Here is a 16,671-nt window from a genome sequence, read left to right as displayed (position 1 = left end):
CATATACATACTACCCCCCATACACTCTGCACCCCTCTCATATACATACTACCCCCCCATACACTCTGCACCCCTCTCATATACATACTACCCCCCATACACTCTGCACCCCTCTCATATACATACTACCCCCCCATACAATCTGCACCCCTCTCATATACATACTACCCCCCATACACTCTGCACCCCTCTCATATACATACTACCCCCCCATACACTCTGCACCCCTCTCATATACATTCTACCCCCCATACACTCTGCACCCCTCTCATATACATACTACCCCCCATACACTCTGTACCCCTCTAAGATACATGCTACCCCCATACACTCTGCACCACTCTCACATACATACTACCCCCCCATACACTCTGCACCCCTCTCATATACATACTACCCCCCCATACACTCTGCACCACTCTCATATACATACTACCCCCCCATACACTCTGCACCCCTCTCATATACATACTACCCCCCCATATACTCTGTACCCCTCTCAGATACATGCTACCCCCATACACTCTGCACCCCTCTCATATACATACTACCCCCCCATACACTCTACACCCCTCTCATATACATACTACCCCCCCATACACTCTGCACCCCTCTCATATACATACTACCCCCCCATACACTCTGCACCCCTCTCATATACATACTACCCCACCATACACTCTGCACCCCTCTCATATACATACTACCCCCCCATACACTCTGCACCCCTCTCATATACATACTACCCCCCCATATACTCTGCACCCCTCTCATATACATACTACCCCCCCATACACTCTGCACCCCTCTCGTATACCTACATACACTCCGCACCCCTCTCATGTACATACCACCCCCCACATAGACTCCGCACTCCTCTCATATACAGTCTCCCCCCCCCCCATATACACTGCACTCCTCTCATGTACATACTACCCCCCCCGTACACTCTGCACCCCTCTCATATACATACTACCCCCATACACTCTGCACCCCTCTCATATACATACTACCCCCCATACACTCCGCACCCCTCTCATATACAGTCTCCCCCCCCCATACACTCTGCACCCCTCTCATGTACATACCACCCCCCACATAGACGCCGCACTTCTCTCATGTACATTCTACCCCCCATACACTCTGCACCCCTCTCATATACATACTACCCCCCATACACTCTGCACTCCTCTCATGTACATACTACCCCCTATACACTCTGCACCCCTCTCGTATACATACATACACTCTGCACCCCTCTCATATACATACTACCCCCCATACACTCCTCACCCCTCTCATATACATACTACCCCCCATACACTCTGCACCCCTCTCATATACAGTCTCCCCCCATACACTCTGCACTCCTCCCATATACATACCACCCCCCACATAGACTCTGCAATCCTCTCATATACATACTACCCCCCATAGACTCCGCACTCCTCTCATGTACATACTACCCCCCACATAGACTCCACACTCCTCTCATGTACATACTACCCCCCACATAGACTCCACACTCCTCTCATATACATACTACCCCCCACATAGACTCCACACTCCTCTCATGTACATACTACCCCCCATAGACTCCGCACTCCTCTCATGTACATACTACCCCCCACATAGACTCCACACTCCTCTCATGTACATACTACCCCCCACATAGACTCCACACCCCTCTCATATACATACTACCTCCCATACACTCTGCACCCCTCTCATATACATACTACCCCCCCCATACACTCTGCACTCCTCTCATGTACATACTACCCCCCATACACTCTGCACCCCTCTCATATACATACTACCCCCCATACACTCTGCACTCCTCTCATGTACATACCACCCCCCACATAGACTCCGCACTCCTCTCATGTACATACTACCCTCTGTCATACCCTCCATTTTCCTCTACTACACATGTTTACCACTATTGTACTGTGCCATCATAATAGCATCATGGACAAAGTAATGCCCTGGGGCCCCTACTAGGAAAATGGTGACCTATGGCATACACAGAGCACCGCAGAAAACAGTGAGTGAGGCTAAATTATGCTACATATTGGGCATGACTTTTTGGTCTGATTAGAAATTTTTGTCTAATTTTATTTATTTTTCTTACAATTTTCTTAAAACCCAAAATTTTGTTTTTTGGTGAGTTTTTTGGTTTCTTTGGTGAGATATCAGGGGTCTAAACAGACCCCTGAAGTCTCACTTTTGACACAGAGAAAGGGACTGAGGACAGATATTCCCCAGTCCTTTTCTCTGTAGCCTCAGCTTCACTGCAAATGAATGAACAGGAGACAAAGTCTCCTATTAATTCATGAACCGAAGCAGAGAAAACACAGCTTACTATGCTTCAGTTATGAATGAACACAGTGAGTGATCAGTACCGATCACCCATTGTGTTAATTTAGAAAAGTAAGGGCTGGTAAATGACATATTTACCAGCCCCTTTATCTGAAGATTCCCCAGTCAGCGGGAGAGAAGAGGAGGGAAGCCAGCAGCGCTGTGGGGGAGGGGGGGGGGGGGGTTATTGCTTTAATTATTTTTCTCATGTCTGAGTTTTGCCTAAGGCCTCACAAAGCCTAGAGCCGACTCTGTGTACACCTATACCAGTCCTTAAAAGGACCTTTGTGGACCTAGTAGCTAGTGATTTGCAGACTGTCCCTACACTGATAAAAGACTGCTGCAGAATAAGGCAGCAGTCAGCAGCAGTGCACCAACACCCTATATATTGTACACCTATACCAGTCCTTAAAGAGGAAGTAAACCCTGATGAGTTTACTTCCTCTTTCATTCCCTGCAAAGGCAAAGCATAATGGACTACTATGCATCGCATCATCTGGTAGATGGGACAGATCTCATCATCCGGTAGATGGGACAGATCTCATCATCCGGTAGATGGGACACATCTCATCATCCAGTAGATGGGACACATATCATCATCCAGTAGATGGGACACATATCATCATCCAGTAGATGGGACACATATCATCATCCAGTAGATGGGACACATCTCATCATCCAGTAGATGGGACAGATCTCATCATCCGGTAGATGGGACACATCTCATCATCCCGTAGATGGGACACATATCATCATCCGGTAGATGGGACACATCTCATCATCCGGTAGATGGGACACATCTCATCATCCGGTAGATGGGACACATCTCATCATCCGGTAGATGGGACACATCTCATCATCCGGTAGATGAGGCACATCTCATCATCCAGTAGATGGGACACATATCATCAGAATTCATTTTGGTCTTTAAAATTGTTTGTAGTGGGTAGGAGGGACAGCTGCCCAAGGAGTCAGAGAATGGGCACAGGGAATAAAATCTATTCTACGTCATGCTTTAACAGTTGGTGGTGCAGTTCTGCATGCTTGCCCTGGGCACTAGATGAACCTGTTTCGGTACTGGTAGTGATGTGACTATTCACTATGGTGGTACAGCGGAGGTTGATTATAATGGTGGGGAAAATGTCTTTGTAGGGGAGTTGGTCGGTGCAATCGATGCAGAATTCTTTCTGCTACTATTCTGGAGATATTGTATATGCTTGTGCTTTGCTGACAATTTTAACCACTTGCTGACCGCCTAACATACTTGTACTGCGGTAGGTTGACTCCAATGTGCGAAATCACGTACCCGTACATCATTTCATGCAGTATCTAGTAGGGGGTGCGCCGATTGGAAGGGGAAGCCAATCAGTGGGTCCACCGGCCCTCGCAATCGTTCCAGAGAAAGACAGAACTGGTGATCTCCCTATGTAAACAAGGGGAGAAGATGGAGATCTTGTGTTTCTGCTAAGCAGGATCAAGGATCTCTGTCTTTCCAGAGTCAGCAAGCACCCCCCAGGGACTCATTTAACCCTTTGGCCCCTGATGTTAACCCCTTCCCTGCCAGTGTCAGTGACCATGCATATTTTTTTTTAGCACTGATCGCTTTCAACGCTGTCACACTTTGAATGACAGTTGTGCGTTCATACAACACTTTACTCAAATTAAATTTGTATCATTTTCTTTTTAAACAGAGCACACAACTGGGTTTTTAATTTTTTACTAAAAAAGACCAAGAATTTGGGAAAAAAAAAAGGTTTTCTTAGTTTCTGTTAGAAAATGTTGTAAATAAGTAATTTTTCTCCTTCACTGATGAGGAGGAACTAATATGCAGCACCGATGAAGAGGCACTAATATGCAATACTGATAGGCGGCACGGATAAAGAGGCACTAATATGCAACACTGATAGGTGGCACTGATGAGGAGGCACTAATATGCAGCACTGATAAAGAGGCACTAATATGCAACACTGATAGGTGGCACTAATATGCAACACTGATAGGTGGCACTAATATGCAACACTGATAGGTGGCACTAATGAGGAGGCACTAATATGCAACACTGATAGATGGCACTGATAAAGAGGCACTAATATGCGGCACTGATAGGTGGCTCTCCTATGCAGCACTGATAGGTGGCACTGATGAGGAGGCACTAATATACAACACTGATAGATGGTACTGATAAAGAGGCACTAATATGCAGCACTGATAGGTGGCACTAAAATGCAACACTGATAGGTGGCACTGATGAAGAGGCACTAATATGCAGCACTGATAAGTGGCACTAATATGCAACACTGATAGGTGGCACTGATGAAGAGGCACTAATATGCAGCACTGATAGGTGGCACTAATATGCAGCACTGATAGGTGGCACTGATGAAGAGGCACTAATATGCAGCACTGATAGCTGGCACTAATATGCAACACTGATAGGTGGCACTGATGAATAGGCACTAATATGCAGCACTGACTGGCATCACTGGTGGCGCTGCACTGATAATCAGTGTCCTGATTACCTGTACAGGTCTCCCCTGTAAAGAAATGCTCTGTCGGTGTGAGAAGAGGAAAGCCGATAACCGTCATTTTCTTGTTTACATGTGATAAGCTGGTCACATGGGTAAAGAGCTTCGTCATCAGCTCTTTACCAAGATTGGGAATGTGCCGTGTCCAAGGGACACCGCACGCGCCGATCACTGCGTTCCCGCTCAAGGGCGGTGAGAGTGGGACAACGTCATATGAGGTTGTCCCAGAATGAGGGAGCCGCCTTGCGCCCTCCATTTTACTATATGGCGGGAAGTGGTTAAAAATGTAAAACTAATTGGGAGGCCAAGCAGGGAGGAAGGGCTAATCAGGTCATTTTATTCTGTACTTATAACTAGGGATGCACCGATGCCTTTTATTTTATTTTTTTTAACAGAAGTTACAGGTACAAGGTATGTAGAAAGTACAGGGCTGGGATGGTTCAGATCTTCCACTAGTGGTGGAATGTCCACATCAAAAGATTTTATATAGGAACTTAGGCCTTGCCATAGATGGTGCAAATTTCTTTCCTGCAACCATGCATTCCCCCCCATCACAGGCAGTGCTGACCAGGGAAATCCCTCCTGCCAAACAAGTCCGTGATTATTACTAGAGACTATAGGAGCTGCTAGCGATAGTCGCAAGTGAATCCGGCAGGCTTAATCGATCAACTTGGTACATTCAGCCTGCTCACACACGATGCAAACCGTCTGTGGCCGGCCTTAGTTGCCGATAATATAAGACTGTAGTGCTTCACCATTTGTGCCTTCTATTTCGAGTCATCTAGGCAGGGCCGTCTTTAAGGCAGGGCAAAAGGGGCAGCTGCCCTGGGCCCTGTCATTGTTGTGGGGCCCAAAGCAGCTGCCTCATACTTGCCAACTATCCCAGTTTAGATTCCCTTGAAGTTTTACTCCTGTGCTGCTACTAATGCTGCCCAGCTCTGCCCTATTGTTGTGTACAGATGACTCACCTGCAGACCCTGTGTTTACATGGAAATACTGGCATTCATATGTAAATAGCAGTGACATGCATAGCTGAGGCCAACTGCATTGATATGTAAATAAAGGCAGCATTCAAGGGTATATCATGCCCCCCTGCAGTGAGGAGAAGATGTACTGTAACCTATAGCAACCAGTGAGCAGTATTACTGTACAGCAATCTCTAGCAGCCAATCAACAAGCAGAAATGTGCTGTAACCTCTAGCAACTAATCAGTGAGCCTTAAGGAGTGCTGTAACCTCTAGCAACCAGTCAGTGAGCAGTAATGATATGCTGTAACCTCTGGCAACCAATCGCAATCACTGCCTGATCTGATACAGTAAACTGATTTTAAGTCTAGTATGTCTCAGAGAAGGTGGAGAGCGAAATTGCATGGGGGGAGGGGGGTCCTAAGAAAATTTTTGCCCAGGGTCCAATCAATATTAAAGACAGCCTTGCATCTAGGAAGAACCTGGGGAGCACATGGCCCAATCAGATGGGTCAGGAGGGGCCTTCATCAGATGGGCCAATAAAAGGTAATACCAATCAGCTGTCAGGGTTATCTGTTGATAGAGAAGGGGGTATTTGAGCATGTAAAGGTTGGCATCCAGTCAGTGGCGTAACTAGAACCTTCAGGGCCCTGATGCAAGAAACCATGAAGGGCCCCCCTGAACCCCAGCCAGGGCCCTTCCCTCCGAGTACGGCAGTGGAACTCCAGGGCGTGGTCACAGGTATGACCTTTGTGAGCCCTGTAGTTCCACCACTGGTATCAGTAGTTTTTTTTTATTATTTTTTTTAATTATTTTTAGGTGCTCCATTGGGGGATTGTCCCTAGGCAGGATGGGGTCCCCGTCTCCAGAAGAGATGAGGTCCTTTTCTCCATGGCATATGAAGTTACTGCCCCCTGGTGAGAAGGGGTCCCTGTCCCCAGGGGATGTGGGGGTCCCTGTCCCCACGTGAGAAGGGGTCCCTGTCCCCAGGGGGAGATGGAGGGGGTATGTAATGGTGTGTGGGGGATGGGGTCCTCTCACTCACCATGACCAAGCTGCAGGCCGCTAACTCATCCATGTTGGCCTGGGCTCCATCCAGTGTGCTGGACGGGCGATCAGCATATCTCCCAGAAAGCCCTTTCATCATCTGTGTATGACGGGGGAGGAGGGGGGCTGGCAGACAAGCCTGCAGTGTCCTCCGGTTAGCCGGCTCTCATAGGGCTGCACTGCATCTGTGTGCTTTGTTTACCCTGGAGAAGTATGCAGTGCAGTGTGGGCCGGACTCGGGGGGGGGGGGGCGGGACTCTGGCTGGGGAGAACAGACATCGGACTGAGCGGCAATGCATGGAGCAGGAGAGGGGTATTCTGAGGAGCCGGCCGAGGACACAGGTCATGCAGGGAATGCACAACTAAAGAGCAGCCAGTGCGATAGTCGAGCATGGAGCTCTGCTAGTCACCCTCCACCTCCAGCCACCCGTGTGCATGGTGCACTGGTACCCCTAGCTGCCTATGCTGCTGCCGGCCATATGTTGAGGGGGGCTGCATGGGCCCCCTGCATCACAGGGCCCGGTTGCGGTTGCAACTGCTGCACCCCCTATAGTTACGCCCCTGCATCCAGTAGTGGAAAAAGATGTGGCTAAATAGAAACCAAGTGAAGTCGGAAAGAACGAGATGAATGGCTGGAGGTTTGATGGGGAGAAGAGTTATTGTGGACACTCCATCGTGGCTAGGTGGGGGATGTCTTCCCTAATACAATCCAGATTAATAACAAAACATAGATGAAGAATGAAATAATATCTAATATTCTATTATTCTTCTATCTCAAGGGCATTTCTGGATGAACAGCATTCCAACTTGTCAAAGTCTTTGTGTAAATATGTCTGCGTCATCTCTCCTAGTGGGTGTGTGTCTGTCTTTATCCAGGGCCCCATCTCCACCAAAATTTTAGGAATTTGTTTCATAGTAGAAATTGAAGAATCCTTTGTTCCTACAATACTTCAAGAAAAGTTGTTTATTCTTCAGAAAGATAAGACAAGACAAGACTTACATAATGACAGCTGGTAACATATGGTAAGGTGAAGGCTTCAAACGGAGGAAGAGGTATCAGATGTTACATTCTCCTCCACAGTGTAGGGTTCCTTCCCTTTCTTCCTCCCTTCCCTCTCTTCAACCCTCTTGGATTCTTATACTGTTTCATAATGTTATGTCAGCATTTCACTAGAGTAACACCCGTTCTTGCATATATGGCTTCAGTCTATAGTTAGGTTGCATATCTCCACCTATTGTCCTGACATAGTAACTCAGAATAGAAGTACCTACACAGCAAAATTACTTTTCTCTGCCAGTTACCTTCAGAAACTAACATTACAATTACATTATAACATTCATGTGTTTCATATATTTTTCAGAAACTTTTAACATTTAAAATAGTAATAAACTCAAAATCTCTAACAATAGACAAGGAGGTCCAGATAGTTTTGTGCCCATTTCACAAGGAGAGGTAGATTCGTTTTAGCCGGGTATGACCATCCTGGTCACAGCTAAAAAAAATTCTGAAGAACATTTTTTTTTTTGCAGATTTGAGGGGGTCTAGGAATCGTGGCAATGTAGGGGATTTGCGTTGCCTTCAGTTTTCAGTAGAGATTGAGAATTCGTAGCCAAAACGCATCGATAGGGGGACAATTCCCAACAGGTATGGAGCATGGTGGCTTTGGAGGCCAGGCACCGCTTGTGTCCCATCTTTTGACTGGAAGGGTGTACTACTAAAGTCCAACTGGTGAAATGTTTTTGACAGTTAGTCTGGTTTTTATTGCTGCCTATTCTATCATGGGAGATGCTTCTCATTGGTGGCACAGTGGTGTAGTGGTTAGCACTCTCGGCTAGCAGTAAAGAGGGTCACTGCGCTGGTTCGAATCCCAACAACGTCACTACCTGCCTGCAGTTTGCATGTTCTCACTGTGCCTGCGTGGGTTTCATTCCACACTCCAAAGACATGCAGGTGGGTTAATTGGCTTCTGTCCAAAATTGGCCCTAGTTTATGAATGGGGACCTTGAATTGTGGGCTCCTTGAGGGTAGGGACCAATATGAGTGTGCAATGATAGGGACAATTGTCGACCCTCACTCAGGATGGACTGGTGTCTTTATTCAACCTTACTATGTAATATTATGGTCATTGAAACAGAACATATGCAGAAACCACCACCAGAGAGGACACATGAATTCGATACTGTTAGATTAAACTGCCACTTAAAGCGGTGTTCTGCCCCAAAAGAATAAAAAAATTAAAAGCCAGCAGCTACACATGCTGCAGCTGCTGGCTTTTAACAATAGGATACTTACCTGCCCTGGAATCCAGCGATGTCGGCACTGCAGCTGATGTTTCCATCACCATTGGGGTTAAGAGAACCCGGCAATGTAGCCTTTACGGATTTATGCCGGGAACCCTACTGCACATGTGCAAGGCCCTGCTCCTCTCTCCTACTGGCCCGGCGACAGGGAGAGGAGGAGGGAGCCCCACAGTGACATCACGGGCCACGGCGTGGACTCCAGGAAGTGGGAACAAGGTATCCTGTCCCCCCTCCCCCTCCGAAAGGTGCTAATTGTGGCACTGGAGGGGGAGAGGAGACAAATTAGCGGAAGTTCAACTTTTGGGTGGAACTCCGCTTTAAGGTATGATTGGAAACTGGCAAACAAAACTATTTTGGGCCAGCCCAGGATAACCCCTCCTTTACCAACATGCCTTAGTTATTTTGCTATTTTTTTTCCAACTGAGAAAATTCTAACCAAATTCCTTTTTTCTCCAGTTTTGTTCTTGGATTTCTTTTTCTGTTCATTTCAAGATTCCTCACTACATCACATTTTGAGCCGGTCTATGTGTAGCAGCAATCCGGTTAAGCCATTCCTCAGCTTGACTTGGGAGTGCCGTACTGAACCCCGCTGGACATGGACAATGGTGGGACTAGCCTGGAATGTGACCTTTGTCCACGGAATTCCACTTGTGCTGCCTTGCTTTGTGCATTGGTCCTAATCATTTGGTAAAGTGGGGGATTATGGTGTGGGGGAGGGTTTCCAGGGGTTGAGTTTGGCCCCTTAGTTCCAGTGAAGGGAACTCTTAAGGCGTCAGCACACCAAGACATTTTGGACAATTTCATGCTCCCAACTTTGTGGGAACAGTTTGGGTACGGCCCCTTCCCGTTCCAACGTGACTGCCCACCAGTGCACAAAGCAAGGTCCATAAAGACATGTGTAGCACTGACCCCTGAAGGAGCTGCTGGTTTTATTGGGCTTACCGTTACCTTCTTGACCTCGTCTCTGTCTAGGGGTTTCCTGTGGTAAATGGCCCAAAGAAATGCAGAAACTGACACTAGATCTTCTTTTGGGTTATTTATTGGAAATAGAAACAAGTAGTGATGGCCGAACGGTTCGCCCGGCGGTCGTTTCGCGGCGAATTTCCGACTTTCGCCGTCCGCGGGTTCGAACGCCTTTTTCCGTCGTTCGCCCCGGCGGACTTACGTGTTTAATGTATACAAGAACTTTAACCTTTCGTGACACGTTTATCATGTGTTACAGGACAACCAATTGAGACATGACAGCTCATGGACACTTGGACATTCCCCCTAACCTATAAATACACCCGATCCGGTGGCCATTTTACATTCTTTCTTCTGTCACTGTAGGGAAAGGATCCTGTGTGGAGTAGGGACAGAGAAAACGCTAGCTATTTGGTACACAAAAGTTCTTTTCAGGACTGGTATAGGTGTTAGGTCAGCAGCCTGAGTTTCTTTTGTCAGTTTAGATAAAGGGACAGAGCGCTGTATGCTGCTATTTTAGGGACAGCTCAGCCAGATTAGTCTTTCTTCATCATCATCATCATCATCATCATTAGCTGTTACTATCAGGTCCACAAAAGAGCTGTTCCAGCTAATCGTTCCAGCCTACTCTTTTTTGCCAATTTGTATAGGGACAGGCAGGAAGCAGTGTGTCAGGCAGTGAGGATAATTTTAAAGACTTGCTGTTACTATTAGTTCCACAAAGGTTCTTTTCAGGACTGGTATCAGTGGTACGGTAATAGGCTTGTACACGTATAATATTCTTTCTTCCAAATATAGAAAGAATATTATACTTGACTGCTGCCCTTCTGCTGCAGTCTGCTAATCATTCACAACTCACTTGTTCCACAAAGCTCTTTATCAGGACTGGTAACTTGGTCTGTCTAGGGTGCTACGGTACATAGGCTTGGGTGCGGTACAGTCTGCTGTTCTGTAAGGACCGCTATCGGTCCACAATACATAGGGTTGCCGTGCACTACTGCTGACCGCTGCCCTATACTGCAGCAGTCCTTCATTGGTATAGGGACTGACGTACAGTCTGCTAATCACTAACACACAACCTGCTTGGTCCACAAAAGTTCTTATAAGGACTGGTAACTTGGTATAGGGTGCTACGGTACATAGGCCTGAGTGCGTTACAGTCTGCTGTTCTGTAAGGACCGCTATCGGTCCACAATACATAGGGTTGCCGTGCACTACTGCTGACCGCTGCCCTATACTGCAGCAGTCCTTCAGCGGTATAGGGACTGACGCACAGTCTGCTAAACACTAACACACAACCTGCTTGGTCCACAAAAGTTTTTATAAGGACTGGTAACTTGGTATAGGGTGCTACGGTACATAGGCCTGAGTGCAGTACAGTCTGCTGTTCTGTAAGGACCGCTATCGGTCCACAATACATAGGGTTGCCGTGCACTACTGCTGACCGCTGCCCTATACTGCAGCAGTCCTTCATTGGTATAGGGACTGACGTACAGTCTGCTAATCACTAACACACAACCTGCTTGGTCCACAAAAGTTCTTATAAGGACTGGTAACTTGGTATAGGGTGCTACGGTACATAGGCCTGAGTGCGTTACAGTCTGCTGTTCTGTAAGGACCGCTATCGGTCCACAATACATAGGGTTGCCGTGCACTACTGCTGACCGCTGCCCTATACTGCAGCAGTCCTTCATTGGTATAGGGACTGACGTACAGTCTGCTAATCACTAACACACAACCTGCTTGTTCCACAAAAGTTCTTATAAGGACTGGTAACTTGGTATAGGGTGCTACGGTACATAGGCCTGAGTGCGTTACAGTCTGCTGTTCTGTAAGGACCGCTATCGGTCCACAATACATAGGGTTGCCGTGCACTACTGCTGACCGCTGCCCTATACTGCAGCAGTCCTTCATTGGTATAGGGACTGACGTACAGTCTGCTAATCACTAACACACAACCTGCTTGGTCCACAAAAGTTCTTATAAGGACTGGTAACTTGGTATAGGGTGCTACGGTACATAGGCCTGAGTGCGTTACAGTCTGCTGTTCTGTAAGGACCGCTATCGGTCCACAATACATAGGGTTGCCGTGCACTACTGCTGACCGCTGCCCTATACTGCAGCAGTCCTTCAGCGGTATAGGGACTGACGCACAGTCTGCTAAACACTAACACACAACCTGCTTGGTCCACAAAAGTTTTTATAAGGACTGGTAACTTGGTATAGGGTGCTACGGTACATAGGCCTGAGTGCGTTACAGTCTGCTGTTCTGTAAGGACCGCTATCGGTCCACAATACATAGGGTTGCCGTGCACTACTGCTGACCGCTGCCCTATACTGCAGCAGTCCTTCATTGGTATAGGGACTGACGTACAGTCTGCTAATCACTAACACACAACCTGCTTGGTCCACAAAAGTTCTTATAAGGACTGGTAACTTGGTATAGGGTGCTACGGTACATAGGCCTGAGTGCGTTACAGTCTGCTGTTCTGTAAGGACCGCTATCGGTCCACAATACATAGGGTTGCCGTGCACTACTGCTGACCGCTGCCCTATACTGCAGCAGTCCTTCAGCGGTATAGGGACTGACGCACAGTCTGCTAAACACTAACACACAACCTGCTTGGTCCACAAAAGTTTTTATAAGGACTGGTAACTTGGTATAGGGTGCTACGGTACATAGGCCTGAGTGCAGTACAGTCTGCTGTTCTGTAAGGACCGCTATCGGTCCACAATACATAGGGTTGCCGTGCACTACTGCTGACCGCTGCCCTATACTGCAGCAGTCCTTCATTGGTATAGGGACTGACGTACAGTCTGCTAATCACTAACACACAACCTGCTTGTTCCACAAAAGTTCTTATAAGGACTGGTAACTTGGTATAGGGTGCTACGGTACATAGGCTTGAGTGCGGTACAGTCTGCTGTTCTGTAAGGACCGCTATCGGTCCACAATAGATAGGGTTGACGTGCACCACTGCTGACCGCTGCCCTATACTGCAGCAGTCCTTCAGCGGTATAGGGACTGACGCACAGTCTGCTAAACACTAACACACAACCTGCTTGGTCCACAAAAGTTTTTATAAGGACTGGTAACTTGGTATAGGGTGCTACGGTACATAGGCCTGAGTGCGTTACAGTCTGCTGTTCTGTAAGGACCGCTATCGGTCCACAATACATAGGGTTGCCGTGCACTACTGCTGACCGCTGCCCTATACTGCAGCAGTCCTTCATTGGTATAGGGACTGACGTACAGTCTGCTAATCACTAACACACAACCTGCTTGGTCCACAAAAGTTCTTATAAGGACTGGTAACTTGGTATAGGGTGCTACGGTACATAGGCCTGAGTGCGTTACAGTCTGCTGTTCTGTAAGGACCGCTATCGGTCCACAATACATAGGGTTGCCGTGCACTACTGCTGACCGCTGCCCTATACTGCAGCAGTCCTTCAGCGGTATAGGGACTGACGCACAGTCTGCTAAACACTAACACACAACCTGCTTGGTCCACAAAAGTTCTTATAAGGACTGGTAACTTGGTATAGGGTGCTACGGTACATAGGCTTGAGTGCGGTACAGTCTGCTGTTCTGTAAGGACCGCTATCGGTCCACAATAGATAGGGTTGACGTGCACCACTGCTGACCGCTGCCCTATACTGCAGCAGTCCTTCAGCGGTATAGGGACTGACGTACAGTCTGCTAAACACTAATACACAACCTGCTTGGTCCACAAAAGTTCTTATAAGGACTGGTAACTTGGTATAGGGTGCTACGGTACATAGGCTTGAGTGCGGTACAGTCTGCTGTTCTGTAAGGACCGCTATAGGTCCACAATAGATAGGGTTGACGTGCACCACTGCTGACCGCTCACCTATACTGCAGCAGTCCTTCAGCGGTATAGGGACTAAGAGTTTTGTCACAGGGTCATTTAAAAAATGACATGCAGAGGAAGAGGCAGGCCCTTCCGCAGGGGTGGTAGGGGTAGGGCAGGAGCAACAGGCTTGAGCCAAAGTGGGAAGTTGCAGAAGGTGCGTTCAATTACTTTAAAGGATGCACCAGACTTGGTTGAGTGGCTCGCTCAGCCTTACTCTTCTGCACCCTCCTCATCCTCTCGATCTGCACCCTCTTCTTCACTCTCTGCTATGTGCACCCCCAAAGACACTACCACCAACAACACGACCACCACCACCACCACCACATACCTTCCGCTTGAGTCACTGGAATTATTTTCCGATCCATATCAAGAGGACATTTCTGATGCGCAGCCACTCTTGGTATTGGATCAGGAAGAGGAGGTAGCAACAAGCGCTACTCAGCAGTCTGACGCCAGTACCCAGATCAGCCCAAGGAGGAGGTTGGTCCCCGGTGTTGCTGCCTACTCTACTTATAGCGGTGGGGAAGGTGACGTTGATGATGACGTGTCTAGTGATGTCACGTGGGTGCCCACAAGAGAGGAAGAGGAGGGGAGTTCAGAGGGAGATATGGACCAGCAGATAGGGAGGAGAAGCAGCAATGACTTACATTGCACAGCAGGGACAAAGCAGACTGCAAATGTATCAGGAGCGAGTCATCGACCATGTACGGTCACATCTGGCGCTCCCAGGACACCGGCACATGGCTCCGCAGTGTGGGCTTTTTTTAACGTGTCCGCTGCTGACAATAGCGTTGCCATCTGCAATCTTTGCAGTCAACGCGTTAGTCGCGGTAAGCCCAATACTCACCTAGGGACGACCGCCTTAAGAAGGCACATGAGCAGCCATCACCGAGCCCAGTGGGAGCAACGGAACACACAAAGCCACACTGCAGGCTCTCACCGTCCAGCCTCGTCTTCTACTTCTCCTTCTCCTCTCTCCTCACAATTGTCCTCCACTCCACCTTCCATCACGCCAAGCTCACATTTTTCTGCAAAAAGGCAGGCTTCCGTGGGCCTAATGTTTGAGCGTAAAAAAATGATGACGCCGGATAACCCTCTTGCCCAACGGTTGGCGGCTGGCTTGTCAGAACTCATAGCCCGCCAACTACTGCCATATAAACTGGTGGACTCGGAGGCCTTTCGCAAATTTGTGGCCATTGGAACACCACAATGGAAGGTCCCAGGAAGGAAGTATTTCTCAGAGAAGGGCATCCCAGAGCTATATGGCCATGTTCAGCGGCAAGTGAATGTATCTCTGGCACACAGTGTCGGTGCCAAGATACATCTGACCACAGACACGTGGTCTAGCAAACACGGGCAGGGAAGGTATATCAGTTTTACTGCCCACTGGGTGAACCTTCTGACGGCCGTCAAGCATGTAACCCGTGGCACCCGTGTAGATTTGGTTTTACCGCCACGGATTGCATGCAGGCCTGACTCTTCTTCTCCTCCTCCTACTCCATCCTCCTCCCTCTCCTCCTCAGCTGCCTCCTCCTTTTCCGCTGCTAGCGTCTCTTCCACTGCACCGCCCAAGCTCCCCAGAACCTATTCCACATGCCAGGTGAGACGTTGCCATGCCGTGCTGCGTCTGTTGTGCCTGGAAGCAAAGAGCCACACTGGCCCGGCACTCCTTTCAGCTTTGCGTTCACAGGCAGATGAGTGGCTAACACCGCTCAATTTGACAGTTGGTAAAGTGGTGTGTGACAACGGTGCCAATCTGCTTAGCGCATTGAAACAGGGCAAAATCACGCACGTGCCGTGCATGGCACACGTCTTAAACTTGGTCGTGCAGCGATTCCTTGTCAAATACCCTGGGGTCCAGGACATCTTGCGGCAGGCAAGGAAAATCTCGGCCCATTTCAGAAGATCTTACACGGCCATGGCTCGCCTTGCTGACATTCAGCGGCGACACCATCTGCCGGTCAGACGTCTTATTTGCGATTGCCCGACGCGATGGAACTCAACCTTCTATATGCTTGATAGGCTGCTCCAGCAGAAACGTGCAGTTAACGTCTACCTGTATGAACTCTGCGAAAGAAACGGTTCTGGGGAGCTGGGTTTTTTTTCACCGCGCCAGTGGCTGCTCATGCGCGACACATGCAGACTTCTGCGGCCATTTGAGGAGATCACCAAACTGGTCAGTCGCAGCCATGGCGCCATCAGTGACATGGTACCTTATGCCTTCTTTCTGGAGCGTGCATTGCGTCGTGTCATTGATCAGGCTGTGGAGGAGCAGGAGCGGGAAGATGAGGAAGTCGCAATGCTGGATGAATTCCCAGGGGGGGCTACTCTATCTGAGACAAGTCAACAACAGGAGTCTGATGAGGAGTCAGAGGAGGATGGTGCCGGGGCGGATGAGCAGGAGCAAGAAGAGCATGCTTTAAACCTTTCTGGGATCCCTGTTGTGCGAGGATGGGGAGAGGAGAATGAAGAGGACGACATTATCCTGGATGATGAGCAGGAGCCAGGCCACCACACCGCTTCCACTTTAGTGCAAATGGGGGCCTTCATGCTCCAGTGTTTTAATAGGGACCCCCGTATAAAAAGCATGAGGGTCAAGGACCAGTACTGGGTGGCAACGTACTTAGACCCCCG

The sequence above is a fragment of the Lithobates pipiens genome, unplaced genomic scaffold, assembly GCF_037356315.1.
Source record: "Lithobates pipiens isolate NorthernLeopardFrog02 unplaced genomic scaffold, aLitPip1_a1.2 Scaffold_8, whole genome shotgun sequence".
Lineage (NCBI taxonomy): Eukaryota > Metazoa > Chordata > Amphibia > Anura > Ranidae > Lithobates > Lithobates pipiens.
This window is presented reverse-complemented; position numbering follows the sequence as displayed.